This window comes from Pseudochaenichthys georgianus, chromosome 20 (genome assembly GCF_902827115.2).
Source record: "Pseudochaenichthys georgianus chromosome 20, fPseGeo1.2, whole genome shotgun sequence".
In the NCBI taxonomy this organism is placed as follows: Eukaryota; Metazoa; Chordata; class Actinopteri; order Perciformes; family Channichthyidae; genus Pseudochaenichthys; species Pseudochaenichthys georgianus.
The window spans coordinates 18,655,098-18,679,972 of record NC_047522.1 but is presented as its reverse complement, the minus strand read 5'-3'; the positions used below and the strand labels follow the sequence as shown (position 1 = coordinate 18,679,972).

The 24,875-nt window shown below is 42.2% G+C and overlaps 1 pseudogene; it reads left to right on the top strand.

Moving 5' to 3' along the window:
* The first annotated feature begins 4,886 nt into the window (after window positions 1-4,886).
* On the top strand, window positions 4,887-24,470 carry LOC117465578 (serine/threonine-protein kinase H1-like; annotated as a pseudogene).
* Window positions 24,471-24,875: the final 405 nt, after the last annotated feature.

Genomic DNA, 24,875 nt, shown 5'->3' with positions numbered 1-24,875 from the left:
GGGATAACAAATCCCTGAAGGCCTCCTTCTTCAGTCGAACGGCTTCCCTAACCACCGGTGTCCACCAGGAGGTTTGAGGGTTACCGCCCCTTGAGGCACCTAGGACCTTGAGACCACAGCTCCCCGCCGCGGCTTCGGCAATAGAGGCTTTGAACACCAACCACTCTGGTTCAATGTCCCCAACCTCCACAGGAATGCCTGAAAAGCTCCGCCGGAGGTGTGAGTTGAAGGCCTCCTGAACTCGGGCCTCCTCCAGACGTTCCCAGTTCACCCGAACTACACATTTGGGCTTACCAGGTCTATCCAGAGGCTTCCCCCGCCACTCGACCCAACTCACCACCAGATGGTGACCAGTTGACAACTCCGCCCCTCTCTTTACCCGAGTGTCCAAAACATACGGCCTCAGGTCCGATGATACGATAACGAAATCGATCATGGACCTTCGGCCTAGGGTGCTCTGGTACCACATACACTTATGAGCATCCTTATGTTCGAATATGGTGTTTGTTATGGCCAATCCATGACTAGCACAGAAGTCCAGTAACAAACCACCACTCCGGTTCAGATCAGGGGGGCCGTTCCTCCCAATCACGCCCCTCCAAGTGTCTCCATCATTGCCCACATGTGCGTTGAAGTCTCCCAGCAAGATTAAAGAGTCCCCTTCAGGAGCCCCATACAGGACTCTTTCCAGGGTCTCCAAGAAGGCTGTATACTCTGAACTGCTGTTGAGTTACTTATGTTGTGACAGATATTTAATTAAGCTTTCTTAACTCTAATGTTATAATAGTCAGATTGCTCTGAAGATGGGAGGTGATATTCTATTAATGTTCACGTTAACACAGTTGGTGATTTTTGCCGGCCGTCTTTCCTGCAACGGCAGTTTTTCTGTATTTCTTTTCTCCTGTAATATGACTTGATTGCTTTAAACTCCGCACACTGAGCTCTGATTGGTCAGCAGGCAGTGCTTTCACTGAGTTGATCTCTTAGTCTGCAACCTAACCAGGGGAGTATACTACAAATCCAGTTCAACATATCCTGGATATGTTTTGAGTTATCCGGTTGACTTAATCCAAAACAAAGCCGCTCTCGCTAAACTGTCCTACACTACAACGCTGGCTATCAACTCGTTCGCTCAAGCCAGCCGTGTCCTATAGGTGCGCGTTCACATAAAGGGGACGTGGTATCTGGAGCATTCGACCAATCACAAACATGGAGAAGCGTACAGTACTGACAGCGCAGCGTCACACTTCCTGAATGAAAACTATAATATTAGTCAGATATGAAGAAGTTAAACTTTAAACATCCATGACTTAAACACTTTATCCAGGATAAAAGCCACATAGCTGCACCTGCAAGGTGAATACAGCTGGTAAAAGAAAAAGTATTTGAATGCGTACATTAACAGGTTTATGATATCACTGCCCCGTCTAAGACACGAGTGGATCTGACTTTAATTACATTTGACTCGAGCGTTTCGTCAACTTAATGTGTTGCTTAAAATAATACTTCTGCATGCAGTATGTGACACTGTAAGCTTTGCACGGCCAGATACGGCTCAGCTGACTCAGATAAGGAAATATATGATAGCCTACATTATGATGTGATATGAATGATAATGGAACACATCGACGTCTGCACTCACAGTGCCGCGGACTATAGGCTACGTAATGTTACTTTGATCCGGTTACTTATGTTGTGGCAGATATTTAAGTAAGCTTTCTTAACACTAATGTTATAATAGTCAGATTGCTCTGAAGATGGGAGATGATATTCTATTAATTTTCACGTTCACACAGTCGGTGATTTGAACTGCAACGGCAGTTTAAACTGTATCCTGTAATATGACTTGATCGCTTTAAACTCTGCACACTGTTGTTATCAGCTGCTCCACCATGGTTTCTACCTCAACCTGTAATAGATTTATCCTTATTGAAACGGTTACATTCAATGAAAAATAAAATCAATGTGCAGGCTTACGTGAACACTGTTCTACATGAACAATAGGAGTTTATACATGAAATCAATCAACAGTAGGCTATAGTGGCGATATGCTCTAAGTGGAAGCGATTCGCCATTAAAGCAAAGAAGAAGAAGAACTCCGCACAGTTGATCTCTTATCCTAGAACCTAGGCTAGCCGTTCAGAATAAGTTAGCCTATCTAACCCGCTAAAAAGTGAACCAGCTTCGTAGGACCGGAAATCCCAGAAGTTAGCTTGCTAAACGAAAATCTTGATTCGTAGTATAGGCCCCTGCTCCGGGGCAGGTTAGCCGCACAGCATAAGTTACCATGGAGATCTAGCCCGCTAAAAAGAGAACCAGCGTCGTAGGACCGGAAAGCCGGAGTTTTCCCTGAAGTTAGCCGGCTAAGCGAAAATCCTGCTTCGTAGTATAGGCCCCTGAGTGCAGGGTTGCCAACTCTCACGCATCTGGCGTGTAACACACGCTTTCACTCTCAATCTCACGCTCTCACGCTGCCCAAACTATTCTCACGCCAAAACAAGAATACCGAAGATTAGAAACGGTTTTGAAAACTGTTGTCACGTAGTGATCGTCTTCTCAATATAACATCTTTGATAATGTCTTCTGGCCAATCAGAATCAAGATAACGGCGTGGTGTTGTTGCAGGAAGTCCCGACGGAGAATACTTTTGCTGTAGTACATCTCTACAGGGACGTGCACAGGTACGGGCTAATGTTGCCCGGGCAACGGCCCTTTTGCCATTTTTGCCTGACCTGCCCCTCTGGAGAGAGCAAGAGTTTTTTTTGTTTTCTATTGTGGCCGAATCAACATGATAAGCCCACAATTAGTATTGTAGCGTCTCGCTGCGGGAAACACACCTTGTCCGCGCTGTCATCTGCCCTCAGCCACGTGACTTTGTTTACAATCTGACGGCTGGAAGCAAAGGAAAGCCCTCAGAGTCCAACCTCATATGGCTATGGTGATCACACCAAATGCCTGCCCTGGCTCCTGCCCGTTAGAGTATAGGGGACAAACCAGGGGACTTTACTTCCTCTTGACACCGTTGGTTACTTACAAAAAAAAAAACCTAAATATACTTGTTATTGTGCTTCTGTCTTTCTGTGTCTTTTACTCCGCTCCGTAAACTCCCTCACCCTCGCTCTCTTTTCTTGATCGCCCTCTCACGGAGAACACTTCACTGTCCCACTTTATTGTAGGATTTCTGCCATGTCTCCACTTTAGCTTGACCATCTCTGTTATTAAGTTATGGAATTCTAAATAAATCAGTAATTAGATACCTTACCGTTACTACGCTCATAAAGAATGATAAGAATAATGCGTATATTGAACTGGTTTAATTAATTAGTGAGTTTATTTAAGGTAATTATAGAAGCCCTATGTTATCAGTAGCCTATGTCTGCACAGCAGTAACAACGGTAAAACTACATTAAAATAGAATTGTCCCCATTGTTTCTTTAATAGTTACTAACATTAGATATTTTAATGAGATATGGACCGCAACAAAAAATGTGCCTGAATAACGAATTTAGCAGTTGGACATAAAAGTCAACTGAGTGTCACTTGCAATGACGGAGTTGTGTTTTTATTTTATGAGTTTATGTTAGAATTTTCAAAAGGTCTTGTGTTATTTTTCGGGGGGGGGCTTTTTCCAGTTTAGAGCAATAGCCCCTCCAAATGTCTGTGCACGTCCCTGCATCTCTATATAGGCCTACATCGATACAACATTACGTGTTGATAGAAATCAACACGTAATGAAATAAGACCCCACGCCGGCCACGGTTTGATGATTGATAGGTGTGTGGGCTGTCTTTCATTTTAACACACAGAACAATGGGGGCTATCCACCCTTCTCCACAATGTAAAGTAATTCACACAGCCTCTTCCCTCTTCTCTCTGTGAGGAGCAGCAGGTTCAGCTTTCAGAACAAAGTAACACAAAACTAAAATGGCATTCATTTTTTTAAATATGTCGTGTAGTAATAGATTTATTTATTTTTCTTCTCAAGAGAGTACCAGAATGTGTGCAGGGGTTGGGTTTTCAGCATGTCAACTCTTTCACCTGTGGGGAAGTTGCAGGATTGGCTCCAGGTCGCCCTTTTTATTTACGACAAGACAAATGTGCCTTTTTGTTTCATACAGTTCAATTTGGATTGAGACAGGGAAATAATCTACAGTAAACCTCACGCGTGGCGTTTCACTGTCAAGGGGGCGATATAGCGTGTATGTAATTACATTGCAAATACTGACTTGAGCCCTACCACTGTATGGGTTAGCCCTACCATAGATTACCCAACAAAAATACTCCGGAGCCGATAAATCAATGAATTGCTTATCGCGACAGGCACACAATAAAACAGTGGAAACAAACATGTGTTTGACTTTCATTAGTGAAGGAAACTGTGTGCCCTTTATAGTCTGTGTCCAATATTGTGTATTTGTATATATTGTATATCCTATATATATGCTAAGGTCCCGCTACTGACACGATAGCAGCCATTTCGTGCGCATATGTGTAATTAAACCCATGATATCAAAATCTCACTCCAGCCAGGTACCCAAAGTTGGCAACCCTGCCTGAGTGTCACTATAATCTTGGCTTGGTTGGTGTTCTTCCTTTCACAATTTTCTCCTTCATGCTATGCTTGTTACGTTAATCTACCATGAGAGGATTGACAATAGCTTCAAAACACTTTCGTTTACCTGACACTTCTATCACATGTGAGTGAGATGGTGCGTTCAAACACCTGCCGACCTCCCTGCTGCTGTGGGAGGAGCTTGTTGTTTGCAAACCTCAAGTAACACCTGCATGAAAGAATACCTGATGCAGTGTGGACTCTTCTTATTTCTGAGCTACATTCAGCTTACAGGAGATGTTTTCTGTTCCCTGCATGGCTTGATCATCGAGTGATGGGCTGTGGGAACACTAAGGTGCTGCCTGAGGCATCCAAGAAGGGCTATGTAAGTGTGGTGCAGTCTCTCGTGGCCTTTAGTAAAGCTCACGGTGATGATGAATCGAACAAGCATGCAAAGAAGAGAAGAGCTCCATGGTTTTACACCGGTGCTAAAAATCTCCAACCTGCATCAAGCGGACAGCAGCAGATACTCAGAGAGGGACGACAGCAGGCAAGAGTCGCAAAGTATAAGGACAAGTTTGATCCACGTGTGACAGCAAGGTGAGCGGATCTACTTTTTGACAACCCTATTATTGAAGTAATCCTTCATTTCATTTAATTTCAAACCTTTATTTATACAGATAAAATCCCATTGAGATCATTGATCTCTTTTCCAAGGGAGACCTGAACATTGCAATATGACACATTTTGTTTTTGTAGTGCAACTGGCATTAAATTATATTATTTGCCAACATCAATAATGTTAAACTATTCTGCCAAAAAACAAATAAATAATACTAATATTTTGAAGATCTTTTTAATCATACTCGACAATTGACCTGCTTCTTAGTCTCTTATTTCTCATTTGAAAGATATAAATGCTGCACTGTAAACAAGTACTACTATCTCAGCCCTGTGAGAAGACAATTTTTCATTAAAAAAATGATCTTTCACAGCACGACACAAGGTGAAGTGACTTATTAAAGGCATTCACAGTGCTCATGAAAGACTGCTAATGTCACTGGCTTCTTTCATTAACTCAGCCTGCCAACGCCAACCTTCATGCAACACAATTTATTAGCAGTAACAGTTTTCATTTGAGAGGCCTTATTATACCTGAAGACTGGCTTCCTGTTGTCAGATGAGAGAGCGGAGACAATTAAAGCTCGGAAACTGATGTCAGTGCACATATCCCTCTACATCTGATTAGTGGAGGCTTATATATTGCCTTGTTGGGGATCTAAATCATAGTGTATTCTTATATGAATTTGTCTCATCGACTTCACTGTACAACATGCAGATATATCCCCATACATCACAGCTGCATCTTCAGTGAGGGACATTCAGCGCTGAGTAACATGTATCATGAGATACTAATGCTGTAATGACTCATCTTTCCCCTCTTGTCCTGTCAGATACGATATCAAGGCTCTGATCGGTCGGGGGAGCTTCAGCCGCGTTGTGCGCGTGGAGCACAGGGCGACTCGCCAGCCCTTCGCCATTAAAATGATGGAGGTGGAGGGCCCCGAGGGCCGCGAAGTGTGCGCCTCGGAGCTGGCGGTGCTGCAGCGGGTGAGCCACTCTCACGTGATCCAGCTGATGGAGGTGTTTCAGTTCCCGCAGAGGGTCTACATGGTGCTGGAGCTGGCCACAGGGGGCGAGCTACTGGACCGCGTGGTCAGCAGGGGTCACTTCACGGAGAGGGACGCCACCCAGGCCCTCAGGATGGTGCTGGCTGGGGTGGCGTACCTCCACAATCTGGGCATCACCCACAGAGACCTGAAGCCTGAGAACCTGCTGTACTACCATCCAGGGGCTGACTCCAGGCTGCTCGTCACAGACTTTGGACTGGCCACTTTTGGCGGCGCAGGGTCCGAGGTCTCATCCGGAGATCACTCAGGAGCAGAAACTTGGTCCCTCAGAACCACCTGTGGGACCCCTGAGTACATGGCCCCTGAGGTGTTGCTAAGTAGACCCTACTCCTGTGCTGTGGACATGTGGGCCCTGGGGGTGATCGCCTACATCGTGCTGAGTGGGTCCATGCCGTTTGAAGATGACAGCCGGACGCGCCTCTACAGGTCCATCGTGAGAGGGAAATACAGCTTCTATGGAGATGTAAGTTTACTTTACCTGTTATTGAGTATTTTAGTTTATATATATATATATATGACATTTTCCAATAATTTTGATGGTATTAAAGATTATTTAGTTAACTAGAAGAAATTGTATTTCTTTGGCTGGTTGTAATTATTTGTGCTTATGGATAAGACTATTTCGTTTTTTATTTCCAGTTCTGCACCGGGTGTATCTCAGCCTTTTAAGTAAATCATCCATCTGGCATTTCCATTTTGACCTTAGACCAGAGGTCACCAACTACATTTGTCCAAGAGCCAAAATTAATCCAAGAGACACTTTCATGGGCCAGAGATTTTTATATATATATATTTATATATAAATCATAATAAATTATATATATATATATATATAATTGATTAATATATATATATTTTTTTATAAGCCTGCATCCGGGCTAATAAAACAGCAGTCCTGATTGGCAGGGAAAGGAGACAACTTTTTTATTAATACCGTGTCCTGATTGGTGGGAAACGGTTGCAGGATATAAGAAAATTGTTTGCCAGGCACGCAAAAATGTCACTGTCAAAGAGCCTCAAGCGTAAAGTTGACGTGGAAAACCGCAGTTTTAATGAGGAATGGGCAGATAAATACGCATTCATCATGCCATCGTTCAATAAGGCTACACCTGTTTGCCTTATCTGCAATGAAACGGTCGCTGTTGCAAAAGAGTACAATCTCAGGCGTCATCACAAAGCATGTAACTTTTTTACGCCACAGTCACCCCCGCCGTGCGGGCCGGATGAGAATGTCTGGCAGGCCTGATGTGGCCGGCTAGGGTTTGCTTTCGGAAATGGGAGAACTGCGGCCTGGCATGTTTTTTTTTATTATTCCCTTTCCTTCATCATACAACTGAAGTGGGTATTTTTAACTCGCCGGCGACTCAGAGCTTGTTCTTTCACACTGATTACACCCAAGGCTGGATTATTCACTGGGCTTTAAGCCGGGCCCGATTCTCAGGGATGCAGCCTGACATTTTAGTCTGGCATACAAGAGGCTCCCTTACATATAGGTCCTGGACTATTATCCATGTGTTTACCGCTGCACTGACCAACAACCCAACAATAGTGGAAAATCCTTGAGTTTATTCAAGGGATTATTTCACGTTTCTCATGGTGGCTTTCGACACGGCTCATATGTGTCCATGGGAGCAGAGCTTAAAAAACATATTTCGTAGGACCTCACATATAGCATCTTACAGTACACTGAGATGCAGTAAAGAAGTCAATGTGTGAATTCACATCATGACATTATGAAGACATCACATGGCTGAGTAGCAGTGCAGGGCTTGATGGGAAGAGCCATCAATCACATTTCCATGTTGACAAGAGACACTTATTCTCCGTCATGTGCAAGTGTCCATCCTCTCTGATAGACTGACAACCCAGACACACACACACACACACACACACACACACACACACACACACACACACACACACACACACACACACACACACACACACACACCACACACACACACACACACACACACACACACACACACACACACACACACACACACACACACACACACACACACACACACACACACACACAGCGTTAATAATGCTGTAATGTGTGATGAAGGTTCACAAGTATGCACAAAATGTGGGCCTCCGTCTTCAGAAGGGTTCTTCATGTCACTCAGAAGGGTGCTTCTCTTCGGGATGAGAACAGTTTCAACGAGCTGAGCAATTCCCATCTCATATTAAACTTGACTTGAAGAGTTTAATCTGAAACGAGCTGTCCACCAGCTCAACAAAGAGAAACAGGGACCTCCTTTCATAGATGTGATGGCTTTTTGGCTCAAGATGACGCTTGTCAACTTAATTGGATGTCAATACAATGGACCTTTTTCACAGCAGACATTTTGAACTGTCATAGTAAGAAAGGCACAGAGCAGTGGGCACTAATATTATTACCAATGGCTCTGTTCTTGTTCTCTTTAAGTCGTGCCAATGAGCACCGTACCAGGACCCTGAAACAAAGGCAGCTAAATGAAGAAAAAAAAAAGCGAAATTCATCCATCATTAATTTGATTACCGATACCCGTGCTTTTCCAACTGTGACATATCGAAATGGAGTCCGTGAAACAGGTCTACGGACCAGAATAGAGCTCACATGAGCAATGACAGTCAAAGTGTCAAGGGAGCTTTTGAAATGATGAAACATACAATAAAACAGGTCATGATCATGAGCCGCTGGAGCCAAACACGCAATGCATAAGAAGCAGGGTACATCTATCCATCTGTTTTTAAATGTATGCTTTGTCAGTTTGCTGCTAATGTGAGCTAAGGGTTAGGCTTTCCTGTGACATGTCTCCATGCTTTAATGTTCAAAAAGCACTTTATTTATTTGTTCATACTGCCTGTGCTGCAGCACCTCTTTTCACCCTCTGTCCGAACCCAGAGCCCAGTCTGCTCTGATTGGTTAGCTGGCCGGCTCTGTTGAGATTGGTCAAACGCTTAGAGATGGAAATGTCAAACCCCTTTTTATATTGTGTACAATGTGTTGGAGCTAGTGCTGCGTACCTGGACTCACATTCAGGTTCAGGTCCGGACTCAAGTCCAGAGGTTCAGGTTCAGGTCCGGACTTATAAGTCCGGACCTGAACCCATGGCTTGTGTCAAGTTGTGTGAGTAACTAAAGTGAACTTATTGTGAGCTAATTATCAATTGAAAATTAACTCATAATCAACTCAAATTCAAACTCATCAGGTTTATTGTGCTCCCTTGCAACTTGTGTCTACATTTCTCTACAAAGTACAAATGTGCCACTTAGTCTACAAATGACTTATGACAGCAACTACAGTGAACTACTACAAAGTTCAAACATTTATTTCATTTACCAAACTAAAGTAACCAAACAGTCCCTGAGCTGACTGAGCCTAAATCCCTAAAACGTTGCTGAAAGGTAGAGTGTAGAGTAGACTATACGCATCACACTGTTACACACCTAATATACAGTATAGGCTACACTCTAGTGACTGTACAGTCAGAGTGTACTGTACTGTCTGTGCACCATGTATTTTCTACAACTCTACAATACATACTGTTAGAAATTAAAATCAATGTTGATATGGCGTAATTTTGAATTAAAAACACTAATTTAAATCACTTTTATTCTGAAAAAACCGAAAGTTCACACTATTAACTTAAAACTTTTATTCTGAAAATTCTTCACTTCCGGTTAGCATTAGCATGTGGCGAAATTCTACGTTTTCAAACCGTAAATCGAAGGTGAAATGACATGTGATGTTGTACACTGAGCACACTGGGATTAGCACTCATTTATTGACGCTGAATAACGTTTATCAGGGAATGTTTAAATAACCACAGACACCAGAATATACGTAAGTGCTAGTTTTTTTGCGAGTCCAAGTACCGGTTCCTGACGTTCCGGTTTTAACCGGACTTGAACCGAAACTTTTTACAAGTCCAGTACCGGTTCGGCGTACCGGTACGCAGCACTAGTTGGAGCACTAGCCAATATAAGCTTCAAATTGCATAGTGATGTCATTATGATACAGAAGTCGTCAAGGGATACAATCGAAGCGTTTCAGGCAGGAGGGGGGAGTGTGTGGGAGATGTTTTTAGGGTTAACCCATACTTGAGGCATTCAGGGTGTTCTTGCAAAAATGGAAAACGCAGTATTGTTTTCATCTTAGTTCAAAGTCTGTGTCATGAACATAAAACTTTTTTTTTTTTAAATATCTTTTCTCTATTCGGACACGCATCAAGCACTATGCATAGGTGATTTGAAGCTTGCAGTGCAGGTGTGTAGAGGCTTATATATATCTATAGCTGGCACAGTTATTTTGAGCATGTGTTTGTGGTCCATCAATAGCAGATTGTAGAATACTGTCATCCATAAACATGCAGCGAGCAACAGAAGTGTAAAAAAGGAATAACTGCAGGTATCATTTTTCCAGATGGACATAAAAAGAAAGTAACTATTGTTCTTTATTATACAAATTAATACTCAGGGGCTGCAATTACAAGCAAACAATCTTACAAAAGTATCAGTAACCTTGGTGTGTTTATCAAAACAAAATAGCGCTGTGTGTGTGTGTGTGTGTGTGTGTGTGTGTGTGTGTGTGTGTGCGTGTGTGTGTGTGTGTGTGTGTGTGTGTGTGTGTGTGTGTGTGTGTGTGTGTGTGTGTGTGTGTGTGTGTGTGTGTGTGTGTGTGTGTGTGTGTGTGTGTGGGTGGGGGGGGGGTTCAGCATTAAAAAGGGGGTAAGACTCACTAAGAAATGCAAATGGGCCCTGGCACCTGCCCATGAAACAGGTCCCTCTGTATCCCCGGCAGCCCCTACACACACACACACACACACACACACACACACACACACACACACACACACACACACACACACACACACACACACACACACACACACACACACACACACACACACACACACACACACACACACACACACACACACACACACACACACACGCCCTGGGTACATTTCCCCCACTGGTGCAACAGCCCCTGAAGACTTGTAGAGCAGACTCACACTGATGTGTTTACTCAACAGTGGGAGGGTGGGGGAGTCAGGGATGGATAGCAGGGTGTGGAAAAGAGAAAGGAGAGGACAGAGGAAGAGCGCCTGTAGCCTCGGGGGCTTTTCACACCTTATCACTCAATCCGCTCCCCGCACGTAGCACGAAGCATTTCCCTCGCTCAGAATAAGGGCATCTCATCTGAGGTGTGTGAGAGTGGGAGGGGGGGGGGGGGGGGGGGGGGTTATGTGCATGTGTGCTCATGTCGTGGCAGTAAAGCACAAATCTGTGCATCAGCTCAGGCCAGAAAAGCAGCCAGCAGGTAACCTCCTCTGCATTCTGCCGTGTGTTATTAAAGACTCCAGGTCGAAGCCAAGCATAACTCAGCAGCAGTGCAGTCTGGGTAATTGTAAGCCCAGCCTGCCCCCTTCTGGGCACCATTTGAACACATCCAGCCTCTGCATGGCCACAGTGTGTTAAACAGGGGAGGGGGAGGGTTACTACTAAAAGAGGAATATTCTGATTATTTACTGTTACCTCTGTATTACCTCACTATCAAATACAATGCAAATAGAGACAAGAGAAAATACATACCTTATTATCTAGTATTCACAGTGTTTTGTTAAACAAATCATACATTAAAAAAAAAGGGAAAAAAATGCTTCTTCAAATTAGATTTTGACTCAGCTGGAAGTCACATGTTGTAACAAAGTGTAATGTTTTTTCCCTTTTTCTCCTAGAAAAGCGATGTAATGAAAACATTATTTTAGCCATGAAAATGAACTGTAAATGAAGCTATAAGCTATTGTCTCAAAGCGTTTCTTCGTTATATCGTTCAGTATATCCAAATGGATTGTAATTCTCATAGTAGTCCATTTTCTTTTTTTACTAAATGCAATACAGTTACCTTTGTTTGTATCCTGATTACCAAATTCCGTTATAAAAGGCTTTCACCTGAAGTAGCAGTGTTTCCCATTTGGACCCATTGTGACGAGGCATATTTAAACTTGGCTTTGTTTCTCAGGAAATGCTGCCAAGTGAATCAGATCTGAGTAAATTGTGAGGCGGGTGAAGTAGTTCATTTCTCAAACTCGTGATCACATTAGCTTAATCCAACCTTCTAGCGTTTTCTTCATTTGTTGCAATTACTGCTCTGTCGGGGAAAGATGTAGCACGCCGCAAACAAATTCAGCTTCTCATTCACTCTAACAAGATGTTGCTAAGCCCAGTAGTTTTCCCCTTGCTTATGCCATATCTGCACTCCCCCCCCTCTCCCTTCTCTTGGTCTAGCTCAACAGTGATGTATAACACCGGCTCTCACCCTCTGCTGCAAAAACAAGCCTTTGTGTATTTTGACGTGAGAAATGTTTGAAATAAGGCAGAGAGATAAACTTCCTGCAGGTGGCTACGTTCCAGGAAACACAGTTATGTCTCTTCTCCTTTAGGTGCACCATGTTGAAAGCAGGAGGAGAGTAAACTTGTTTTTTCCTGCATTATTCCCACTGAGTAAATGCTTCACCATCTTCCAGCAGAGGGGGAATAAGTACTCAGTAGAAATAATATTGGTTAAAAGTAATAATACAAAATATTAGTATCAAGATTAAAGTATAAAAAGGGATTTCATATTACTTCCATTTCTAATTTAAGAGGCCCTTTTATGCTTTATTTTCTCTTTCCTGTAGTGTGTTATGGTTTATTTATGTACATGGTCTGCAAATGCTAGAATCCCAACATAACATAAAGTTTTTTCTACTACTTTTAGTACTTAAAGGTGGGGTAGGTAAGTTTGAGAAACCAGCTCGAGATACACTTTTTGTTATATTCCATGGAATGCTCGATATGACGGATGCGACGGAAATACACCCGAGCAGATATGGTACCCCGAGCAGATATGGTACCTACACCCATAGATATATATAAACACTAGATGGCTCATGGGAGATTTTCCAGCGTAGCTGACCGGCCGCCATCTTGCTACAGTCAACAGTTACTCCGATTCGCGTTATGGTAGCTGTTGTAAGGTGAGTGATCTGCACAAAAATACTCTTAACTCGCTGAAATCTTGACTGATTTACAAACAGTTTGGTTTATTATAAACATTATTAGCATGGCTATGATACAGGATGCTTGGACGTGTTGAAATTGCAGCTTTTCTTTGTGTATGTGGTTGTATTTATTAGCTGGCTAATAACAAGAGGCTGTGAGTGAGACCAGGGCCGAAGTCGAATAGTCCATTTAGCTTAGGAACCTTCCTAAAGGAGTGAAATGACCCGGAAGTCCCTCAGTGGCAGCCATGATAAGTGCCGTTCGAATTCTCTAGAATGATAGGAAAGGAGGTTTCAAACTTCCTTTATAACCTCCTTTAGCTTAGGAACCACTGGACCTCCCTATCCGAAAGGAGAGGAGAAAATGCTGCCCCACAATGCCTTGCAGCCGTGCCATTTAAGGCGAGGGAATATTCGGTCGTTCACGGAAACAACCGATCATGGCAGACAAACGAAGATCATGTAAGTTACCGCTGCTCTCTTAAGCTTTTACATTCTTAAGCCATAACTTGGCAACATGCTTATATGAAATGACTGTTGTGAAATTATCCAGGTAAAGTTAACATCGTACTAAAACCTTTATGCTCAGTTTGCATTAGGCTATTTAATTCTTCGTTTCCTGCGTTGTACCATGCAAGCCTAATATGATGTATTTATTTCAGTCACAGATGCTGAAACCCTTGCCTTAATTAGTGCAAGGGTTAAGCTGGAGCACAAGTTCAGTGGCAAAAGAAATGCTGCCAAATCAGGCTGGGAGTAAGTACATATATTTGTCTGATAAAATGTTTTAATAAATGTGCATGGTGAATTAAGATAATTTGTAACTAAAGGCAGGTTGTTAAAGAGATGGGTCTGGAGGGCCAGGTGACTGGTCCACAGACGTCAAAGAAAAGGGACAACTTGAAAACAAAATACAAGGTACAGCAAATCACATGGCTGGGCACTGTGGTGGGTTATTGTTTGTAGATATTATGCTACAGACTTAAACTGGCGACCCCAGCCTCCTATATTAAAATGTGAATTCGCTTAGTTGTTTACACTTGTTAACATTTAAGGCATAAGCAATTACACATTTAGAATTAGTACAATTTTTCATTTGGTGTGCACTTATATACAAACTAAGCACTTATATACTAATAAAGGACTGGCTTATCTAAAGCCAGTTGAGTAGCACTTGAAATGTTTTGGCTCTATGAAACATGATGTACTTATATGATTCTGTTTTCTTCAAGTTTCTATCTTCTTGGTCGAATGCACTTATTGTAAGTCGCTTTGGATAAAAGCGTCAGCTAAATGCAATGTGATGTAATGTGATGTTGCGCCTCACTGCCCTTTAACTAACAGTCTGTTATCTGTGTTGTCAATAGGAGTTAAAGAATCCCCCAACTGGGACAGGAACAGACGGGGGAGAAGCCTCAGCAGCTACCTGGCCATGGTTTGAGGCTATGCATGAGGCAATTGGGGGAAGGCCATCAGTCCAGCCTCCCACCCTAGTTGCCTCATGCCCGTTGTCAAGCCATGGCCGGACTGCTGCTGAGGCCTCCATCTCTGCTGCTGAGGCCTCCACCTCTGCTGCTGAGGCATCCACCTCTGCTGCTGAGGCATCCACCTCTGCTGGAGAAGGGCCTGCCCAAGTTTCCCGTGCCCTCCACCAGCTCCCAACCACCAACAAAAAGGCCAAGGCGGAGAAGCAGCGTGTTGGCCTTCCTAAAAAAGCAGGCAGAGAAGGACGAGGCCAGTGATGCAACAGAATGAGAGACTTCTGAAAGCGCTCAATGAGCAGAATGAGCGTATTCTTCTTATCATGTCAGAGCTTGTGAAAAATACAAATAAATAAATGTTTAAGTTGATGATTTGGATAACACTCAAACAGTGCTTCAATAAACAAGCACTTTACATAAAAGGGAAAATTACACAAAAGCACCACATGTCATAGCAGCTGTTTCAAATACAATACAACAGTTACTTTCAACAATATTTGTGCTATAAATGCCAAATAATGACTGTTTTGTAATGATAACACTACATGCAAGATGACAGACCCAATCCAGTGAAATATATCAGCCAAATGTTTATTTAACAACCAAAAACTTGCCTCAGGGAGCTTTCTAATGTGTACCTTTTAACAGGGAGAAAACATGGAAGAAACCTCAGGGAGAGCAACAGAGCAGGGATCCCTCTCCCAGGACGGACAGACGTGCAATAGATGTCGTATGTACAAATAAACATGACAAAAATTCAATATAACGGGGTGAACATCAATGAAAAAGATGGAGCTTAGTTGCTTCCAACTGGAACATGCTGCAGCAGGAGTAGCAACAATCCAAGCATGGCAACCTGCACCACAAGAGACACATAACGTGCATTAGTAACATGTATTCATGGGGAATGATTGCATATTAAAAAAAATGAATGATGTAAGAAAGCCATTAATATACTTACTATATAAGGAAATAATCATGTTCATTTAGGTGTGGAGAACGCTCATGTGGGGCTGAGACGTGTGCTGCCAGTCTGTCCCTATAGTGCTGACCAGCATGTTCATCCCTCTGCACAGGTCCCTGTGGAGGTAGCAGCACTGGATCCTCTCCCTCAGTTGGCTCCAGGATGTCTCCAGCAGTGAGGCAGATGTTGTGGAGCAATGCTATCATCTATAGCTCACACACAGTGTCTGAAGGCTGGGCTGTTGGCAAGGCGATGAAAGCCATTGCCAACTTCAGCACACTGTGCCTGTGTGGGGAAATGGATGACCTTCTCCAACAGACATAATATTGCCTCACAAATCCTGTGGACAATATCGAAAACTGTGGTCTTGGGCACATCAAAAACCCTGGAGACAACCGAATAGGACAACCCATGTGCCAGCCAGTAGACCACCAGGAGGACCTCCACATGCAGAACCCAGCCATGGGTCTTCTCCCTCCTGAAAAGGGTCATCAGGGCCTCGATGGATTCCCTCGACAGGCGGTAGTCAAATCTAAGATCTTTGGACTGATCCATATAGATCTGTACCACAGGGACATGGTGGTTGAGGTTGGCGTAGGTGTTGATCCTCTCCTGTAGGAGGAGGAGAGGTGTAAATAGTAAAAGGTTAAAATACATCAATATTGTCTTTTCAATGTACACACGGCATCTATTGCACGTCTGTCCGTCCTGGGAGAGGGATCCCTCCTCTGTGGCTCTCCCTGAGGTTTCTCCCATTTTCCCCTTTAAACTGGGTTTTCTTCGGAAGTTTTTCCTTGTACGATGTGAGGGTCTAAGGACAGAGGGTGTCGTATTGTCATACTGATATTCTGTACACACTGTGAAGACCACTGAGACAAATGTAACATTTGTGATATTGGGCTATATAAATAAACATTGATTGATTGATTGATTGATTGATTGATTGATTGATTGATTGATTGATTGATTGATTGATTGATTGATTGATTGATATTGTGGCTTTCCTTTATTTTTTTAAACAATGATGCATATTTGTTGTGTAAGGCAAGCACATGGGAGGAGATAGCCTTCAAGTTTGCTATAAATAACCAATACTGGAAATATGTTTGTTGGCTAAACCATAAGACAATTTTCTGTCAAGAAGTCCTCAAAGCTAACTTCACACAGGTACACAGAAACACATGAAATATACAGGAACAGTTTCAGCTATACTCTTGATTGTATGTGCAGTTGTAGTTCAGCAGACGCACATTAATGGCGTCCGCTGGCGCATCATAAACACGTCGGATAGTGAAAGTGCATTCGGATTCTCTAAAGCACCACAGTCTCTTCTCCTAAGTCCTTTTGAATTCTCCTATCCACTATCCCTTAACCCCGTGACGTTTCACTCCGAGGTCAAGGAATAGACGATAGGGTTAGAACTTGGGAGCTGATTTTTAAACTATCCGACTGCAGTCCTAGTATTACAAAGTTCACCCAGCAACTTTACACCAGTGGGAGAGGCAGAACTGCTCTTTCTTTTCAATATAACTTAAGCTACACATGATTTCTTCCAAGTGGAAGTGAAGTTGTTCTTCTTAATAATAATAGTACATTTATGTTGGGGGGCCGCCTTTCATAACACCCAAGGACACCTTACAGGGGCATAGGGGCAATATAGGGAACAATTTAAACAGTGGATTTTGTGATATATCAGCCGGGGTGAGACAAACCACAAATGGACTACAGAAGGACACAAAAGGACACATGGTACAGTTTATATTATTCTTGGTCTTTTTTCAATAACATATTTCAAAGGTTCTGGATTTGTTTACAAATCTAGAAACTAAATACAAAACTAGGATGATATGAAGATCTCATGTCAAAAGTAATTGTGATAAATTAGACAGAACTGGCCTGTCTGTGAGCACATTTTATGTTGGTTTGGTTCTTCTGATAAAGGTGTGAATATCTAAATAATATACCAACATGTGCTATTGTCATTAGTTGTGTCCCTGTTCTTCAAGCTAAGGCATTGCTAAATTAACAACTCTTGGCTTACAGAGTGGTAACATGAGACCGATTTTTATATATAAAATATAAATGTATTTTAATTTTATAATTTATTTATAATTTAAAAAAATATTAACAATATAATAAAATAAATGGAAATATATACACCGGCAAATATGTAATAATAAATACCTTGCTATCCATCCCTGACTCCCCCACCCTCCCACTGTTGAGTAAACACATCAGTGTGAGTCTGCTCTACAAGTCTTCAGGGGCTGTTGCACCAGTGGGGGAAATGTACCCAGGGTGTGTGTGTGTGTGTGTGTGTGTGTGTGTGTGTGTGTGTGTGTGTGTGTGTGTGTGTGTGTGTGTGTGTGTGTGTGTGTGTGTGTGTGTGTGTGTGTGTGTGTGTGTGTGTGTGTGTGTGTGTGTGTGTGTGTGTGTGTGTGTGTGTGTGTGTGTGTGTGTGTGTGTGCGTGTGCGTGTGTGTGTAGCTATTGCTTTATCTGATTAATGTTATTTTCATATGAAAGTCCATGATTATAAGTATGCAGTATCATAACTACATCTTTGATGTTTATAAAAAACCAAACCGTTTGAAAATTGGTTGAAAATTGAGCAAGCTATGGTTATTTAAATAGTAAACCATAATGTTATGAATGAGAGCACTGCCTGTAGCAAGATGGCGGCCAAGTGGCAACGTCGGTCTCCATTGGCCAGCAGCGCGGGTGACTCATCTAATGTTTATAAACTTTATACATCTATGCCTACACCGGCCCAGCTAAAATAACTGGATGGCCTACCTGCCTGTCAGCCTTCCATCTGTGCACAAATGTATCTCTTGCCTTCATTGGTCATGTGCACGTTCGTGTGTGTTGGAGGAGGGGCTCTGTAAGGAAGTAGCAGATTTCTTATTGTGTATTTTCAAATTAGAGCGCACTCAAGCTGGTTTCTCCAAAATTACCTACCCCACCTTTAAAGTATCAAAAGTATAGTCATAACGCAGAATTTAGAGTAATATATTACTATAGTTATTGTATCTTCCTGTTTTTTTCTCACCTGCAAATGTTGCAGTTTCTCAACAGGGAGCCAATTTATGAGACTTACAGAGTGGACTAACATATAATTTAAGCATATCATTTCTTTTCATGTATAAAAAGTGACTAGTATCTGATATAACATGTAGTGGAGTAAAGAGAACCATGTTTACCTCTCAAACATAGTGGAGTAAAAGTATGAAGTAGCATAAGAATAACTCAAATAAAGCACAACAATGGCAAAATAACTACTTGGTTACATTCCACCCCGTCTCGAACAGAAGGCAGTTACCCCCGGCTGCCATCACATGTGTTTTCAACACACTCTCACTCCCTAAGCGTCCAGGAGTGACGTTTGGTCAGTGTCCGTGGCGTCCAATTGTGACGCTCCTAGGCTCCTTCAGCGTCATAAAGGGACGCAAATAGCTATCAACTGATTGCAATGTATTCCCATCTGCGTCGGGATTTGATGCTCATGAAAGCACGGCATTCGTTTGTGTCGGCTGCCCTTAAAGGCAATGTGAGCGTCCATTTCCATTGGATAACGGAGAATTGTACACCCGGAAGTAAGTATTCCTCTTACTGTCGATTGATTTTACAGTGATATCTGCACTACTCATCGACTAAAAAACACCAGATTATCCTTGTTAATTACACAACATTGATTGGTTTAAATTGTGTGCAATGCTTTTGTATTTTTCCCCTTCGATTCGGAGAAACAAATATTTTTTCTGAGTAAAGGATGGCAGAAGACACTACACTACCCAGAATCCCCAGCTATCGTTTGGACTACACCATGTGCTCTGTTTGACAAACCCCGTTTTTTTCACCATTCATTCTAATGGCTGGCGTCTATGTCACGTGATCTTCAAATTTCTCCCTGCAGAAAAAGAAAAGATGGCCGAACTTCGTTTTATTCTCGGTGGAAAATGCCTATTTTAAAGTTAGTTTGGCCATTAAAATGCGTTTTGATGTCATTTGATGCGAGAAATATGAGTTGTTATTTCAGATTATGTGTGCAGTGGATGTACATGATCTTTAGTTTGCTAGTTATTACGAAGATTACTTCAGGAAATCGCGACGTTTTCATTGTTACCAAGGTGGTTGCTAGGGACGCTGCTATCGATATTATTTCTGTTATGTTGTGTAACTGTTTAATGGTGTTATCTTTATTGCTACCCCCTTCCCCGTCAAAGTATGGTGTTGGTCCACAGCGCAAACATATTAGTTTAACAAAATCTGCATCTAAAGATAGCCTACGTTATTTTCCCCTGTGCAATTCCAGTCTCACATCTCACAGCACATTGTCATTAACAAATACCGGAAACAGACCGAAAACATTTAAAAAAATAAAATAATACTTTATTCCGAGTGTGCTTGCTTTTCTCTTTGAAAGTCACCACATAACGGCATTGTAATACACGGATCGGCTGCATTAAATATTACATATCTGCCGTAGTTCTAGTTGATTGATTGACAAACATGAGGAACTGAAAATGTGACGTGGATCATAAATATATCAGCCATTAAACAACATCTTACATTTCTTTTCACACAATACGTCTCCTTGCAGTATCAACACTAATTCGGCTCACTTTTATATTTGATCCAATTGGTAGATAGGCTGTATTTACACCATAAAGGTGCACAGCTGAGCTGATATAAAGGGACACCTAGTGGTTAAAGCATGTTATTGAATTTCATTATTTTTATTATTAGATATTAATAGGATCCCTATAAAGTATATTAATTACTCGTTATTCTCTACTAATAGTTAATTAAAGACTGTATATAATGACTATTTTGCACATCCCTTTCAAGATTTCAAGATTTTCTAAGGTTTATTGACATATCATATAGGCCTACACAACTGTGGTGTAGTTCTGCATTGAATGAAAAACTTGGGTCGCAGGCTCCTCAATAGTGCATTACAAGACATCTATCAATATGTGTGCATACCTCCAGCAATGTTAACTATGTTGAAGCACTTATTTTAACTGATATTATACATAATGTATTATACTCTTATAAGATCTATGTAGATATTTCATCTCCGGCCTTGTCAGGTATTGAACAATCAATAAATAAAGAACACAGAATTGTTAAATATAAAACACAGAATTTGTGTGATTATACTAAATGATTTACAAATAAACACCACTGCATATTTAACTGTTACACATGCTGATGCAAATGTTCCAACTTGGGATCAATAAAGTATATCTTATCTTAAGCTGATCGATGGCTATGCCATATTTGCAAAATGTGCCTCTGAACCTTGACAAGTGCATGTTTCAGGCTTATCAATTAATGTAATGTAATGTAATGTTATCAATTAACAACAGGGGTCACAAACATAAGACCAGCTGTTGAATAAAGCTCTTCTGACCTTAGCTGGCATGTGGGTATATATATTAATGCTGCCCATTATGGGCACAAGCAATTTTCACCCATTTATTAATTATATGTTTTAAATGTGAGTGTTTCCTGTCCCCTAAACCTCCAGGGATGTACACAGTTTAATACTGGCAACTTCTTATTATGGGAAATACGAAAACGTCTTTTAAAACTACAACTCCCAATAGAGACGTGCCATATAGAGAACATGTTGCGAAACACAATAGCCAGCATGTGTAGTTCTGGGTGGGGGAGGGGGGACGCGGTGGACCCGTTCAAATCCAGTTTTGGACAGTCTGCCGTGGTTCCATCCCATTTCAAGTGCTGTTCGAGAATCGGCGTAACCCTCAGAGCACACTCTCCAATCACAGAGCTTGAGGACTATCACGGGGTTTGTCAAACAGAGCACATGGTGTAGTCCAAACAATAGCTGGGGATTCTGGGTAGTGTAGTGTCTTCTGCCATCCTTTACTCAGAACAAATATTTGTTTCTCCGAATCGAAGGAGAAAAATACAAAAGCACTGCACACAATTTAAACCAATCAATGTTGTGTAATTAACAAGGATAATCTGGTGTTTTTTAGTCGATGAGTAGTGCAGATATCACTGTAAAATCAATTGACAGTAAGGGGAATACTTACATCCGGGTGTACAATTCTCCGTTATCCAATGGGAATGGACGCTCACATTGCCTTTCAATCAATCAATCAATCAATCAATCAATCAATCAATCAATCAATCAATCAATCAATGTTTATTTATATAGCCCAATATCACAAATGTTACATTTGTCTCAGTGGTCTTCACAGTGTGTACAGAATATCAGTATGACAATACCTTTAAGGGCAGCCAACACAAACGAATGCCGTGCTTCCAGATGGGAATACATTGCAATCAGTTGAAAGCTTTGCGTCCCTTTATGACGCTGAAGGAGCCTAGGAGCGTCACAATTGGACGCCACGGACACACTGACCAAACGTCGCTCCTGGACGCTTAGGGAGTGAGAGTGTGTTGGTTTTTCACAGCAGATAAGGAGCGACATGAAATCACCAACAGCACCGGAGAAGGAGGGAAGTCAGACTTGTTGGTCGTGGGAGCTCAATCGACACTTTCTCTCCTTCCCAGGCTGCCGAGTGTCACTCTGCCTGCCTCTCAGGTGTGAAATAACAACACAATGAGAAGACAGTTTGAGTGAGAAGCATTTCGGCTCCGCACTCTGCGCTGTGCTCGCACACACAGTCCTCTCCAGTCAGTGCACCGTGAGAATAAGCGAGTTCCTGCTTCTTTGAATTCCTATCAGTCCTGCGATTGTCAATTTCATGCTTGATTAATTGTCATTACTCGGCGAGAGACAAAAAAGGGGGAGAGAAATGCATTTCAGGATTAAAATGGAGAGCGAGACCTCCCTAAAGAGAGCGATTTAGTCTGTGCCAGGTTGAGCGAAGAATGAGAGAATTCTGCACACGCAGGTTTTACTGTATTTAGCTTTTATCCTCCTCAGACAGACACAGTGGAGCATAACACGGCTGATTGGTGGAAATATTTGTTCATGATAAAGACAACTGATACAAGCGATAAGTCTCTGATAATTACCTGACATTTACACAAACATCATGTAGAGGAAGTCATCCATGCTTTTTGATAAAGGTTATTGTGTAAAACAATCGGAAAGACACATGAGCAAGACACACATACTTTATAGAAGTTTGGCCTCTTTGTTGTTGTGTTTTCTTCTCTTGGTTGTATCTTTCTGGGGTTTTGAGTCTCATTGTTGTTATTTTACATTACTTTCTAAATATTCTGTTAGTATTTGTAGTTATTTTGTGATCTATTTCCATCTCTTACTTAACATATTTTCCTCTTTGTGGTAATTTTTGTTGCTTTGTGGCTGTCTGTGTCTGTTTTGCCTGTTTTTATTGTCATCACAAGTCTTTTTGTAGTTAATCTGGGCGATGTTGTAATTCAATTATTTTTGTCTTTTGTATTAACTGTTTGCACATAGTTGTATTTTGCCAACTTGTTTTGTATGGTTTTTTTTAATTGATTTGTGTCTCTTGTGTTAATTTTGTGTCTCTTTTGGGTTGTTTTTCACTTTTACCAATTCATTCTCTGTGTCTTTATAATTGTTGTTGGTCTTTCTCAGTTTCTTTGAAATCTTTGAGGTTACTTTTAGTCTTTTACTGTTTGGAATGTGTCTCTTTGAGTGACATCCTGTTTTTTGGTGAAGGCCAGCGGGCATCTGACCCTTTTAGCCCCTGAGCCTTCGAGGCATGTGTAGTAATCAACCCATGGTGTTGTGACCAAATATCCATCTGTTCTTCCTTAATTTAAAATAGGACAGAAGCTCAAAGGTCATCACTTCCTGTGGCAGGCCTCCACAATTGAGTTTTCATGACAGAGAACCAAAATCATGATGAATAATGAAAGAAATTGTGATTTATGATAATAATCCTGATGCCTTCTGTCTCGCTGGAAAGATGGCATGGCAGATTTCAAAGCATTCTTGAATGTCAGCTTCCCTCATGACAAGGGGAATGATTTGCTATTTGAGTAAACAAACAGCAAAAGAACCCAGCGAGGCTCATCTGTGGTGCCTTTATTAAGAAGCTAATGCAGGCTTAGAATAAACATGTGCCCAAATCCCACACATATGTCAGGGCTGTCCTTATTTCCCAGGCTTCAAATGATTTCAGCCAACACTGCTGCTTCCCTTTGACCAGTGACATTCAGCTTTCCTTTGAGGTTAGTTCTGCTTGTTGGGTCTGCACGGCACAGGCATCATAGTTTTACTTTTTGTGTTAGAATTAAATCCTGTCTTTGAATGTGTGCAGGTGCCTCGTCTGGATACAGCAGGCGCTTTGACAGGACAGCAGGTTCCTGAGTGTCTGTGCGTAGGTTGAAATGTGGTGCGAGTGCACATATTCACACTGACGGAAATCACTCTCTTTCCTTTTTCCACAGCCTTGGCCCTCAGTGTCCAACCTAGCCAAGGACTTTATCCATCGCCTTCTGCCGTTGGACCCCGCTTCTCGACTGAGCGCAGACCAAGCTCTCCGTCACCCCTGGGTGTCCACAATGGCAGCCAGTTCCTCCATGAAGAACCTCCATCGCTCTATTTCTCAGAACCTCCGGCAGCGGGCATCCCGAAGCTCCTCCCGGTGCCCGAGTAGCAACGAAAGCTCTGCGGACTCCACCAAGGTTGGCTTGGGAAAACTCATATCACTGGAGGGAAACCAAGAGCAGCAGCAGGGCCGAGCATCTGGACCACATCCAGCCAGAGGAGCTTCAACGCCATCCAACTGAAGCACCAGATTTATAAGAAGGCTAATGGAGGGAACCAGCTGCCCCATGCTCAGTGTGTGTACCAAACCTCAGAGCTGCAAAAGTGCCTGGGACAGGTGTTGTGGCAAAAGAAACTTCAGTCAAGCTTCTCTAATAACCCCCTGAAGGTTTCTTCCTCCAGTAGCTCCTCGTGCTCGGGTTAAGCTGTAAGTGACCATCTTTCAGTTTGGAGGGTCCAGGTTTATATTGAGACAGAGCTGTCCACCTCCACAAGGCCTCCAGCCTCCTTTTATTCACACAGCTCAGACTAATGGCGCTCATCTACTTCATTATGAGTCACCACATCACCTGCCTGAGAGGAGGCTCATACCAGATATGAGAAATAGGAGCTAATCTTAGAAAGGATGACGTAAAAGAAGAAGAAACTTGCTTTTTCTTAGAT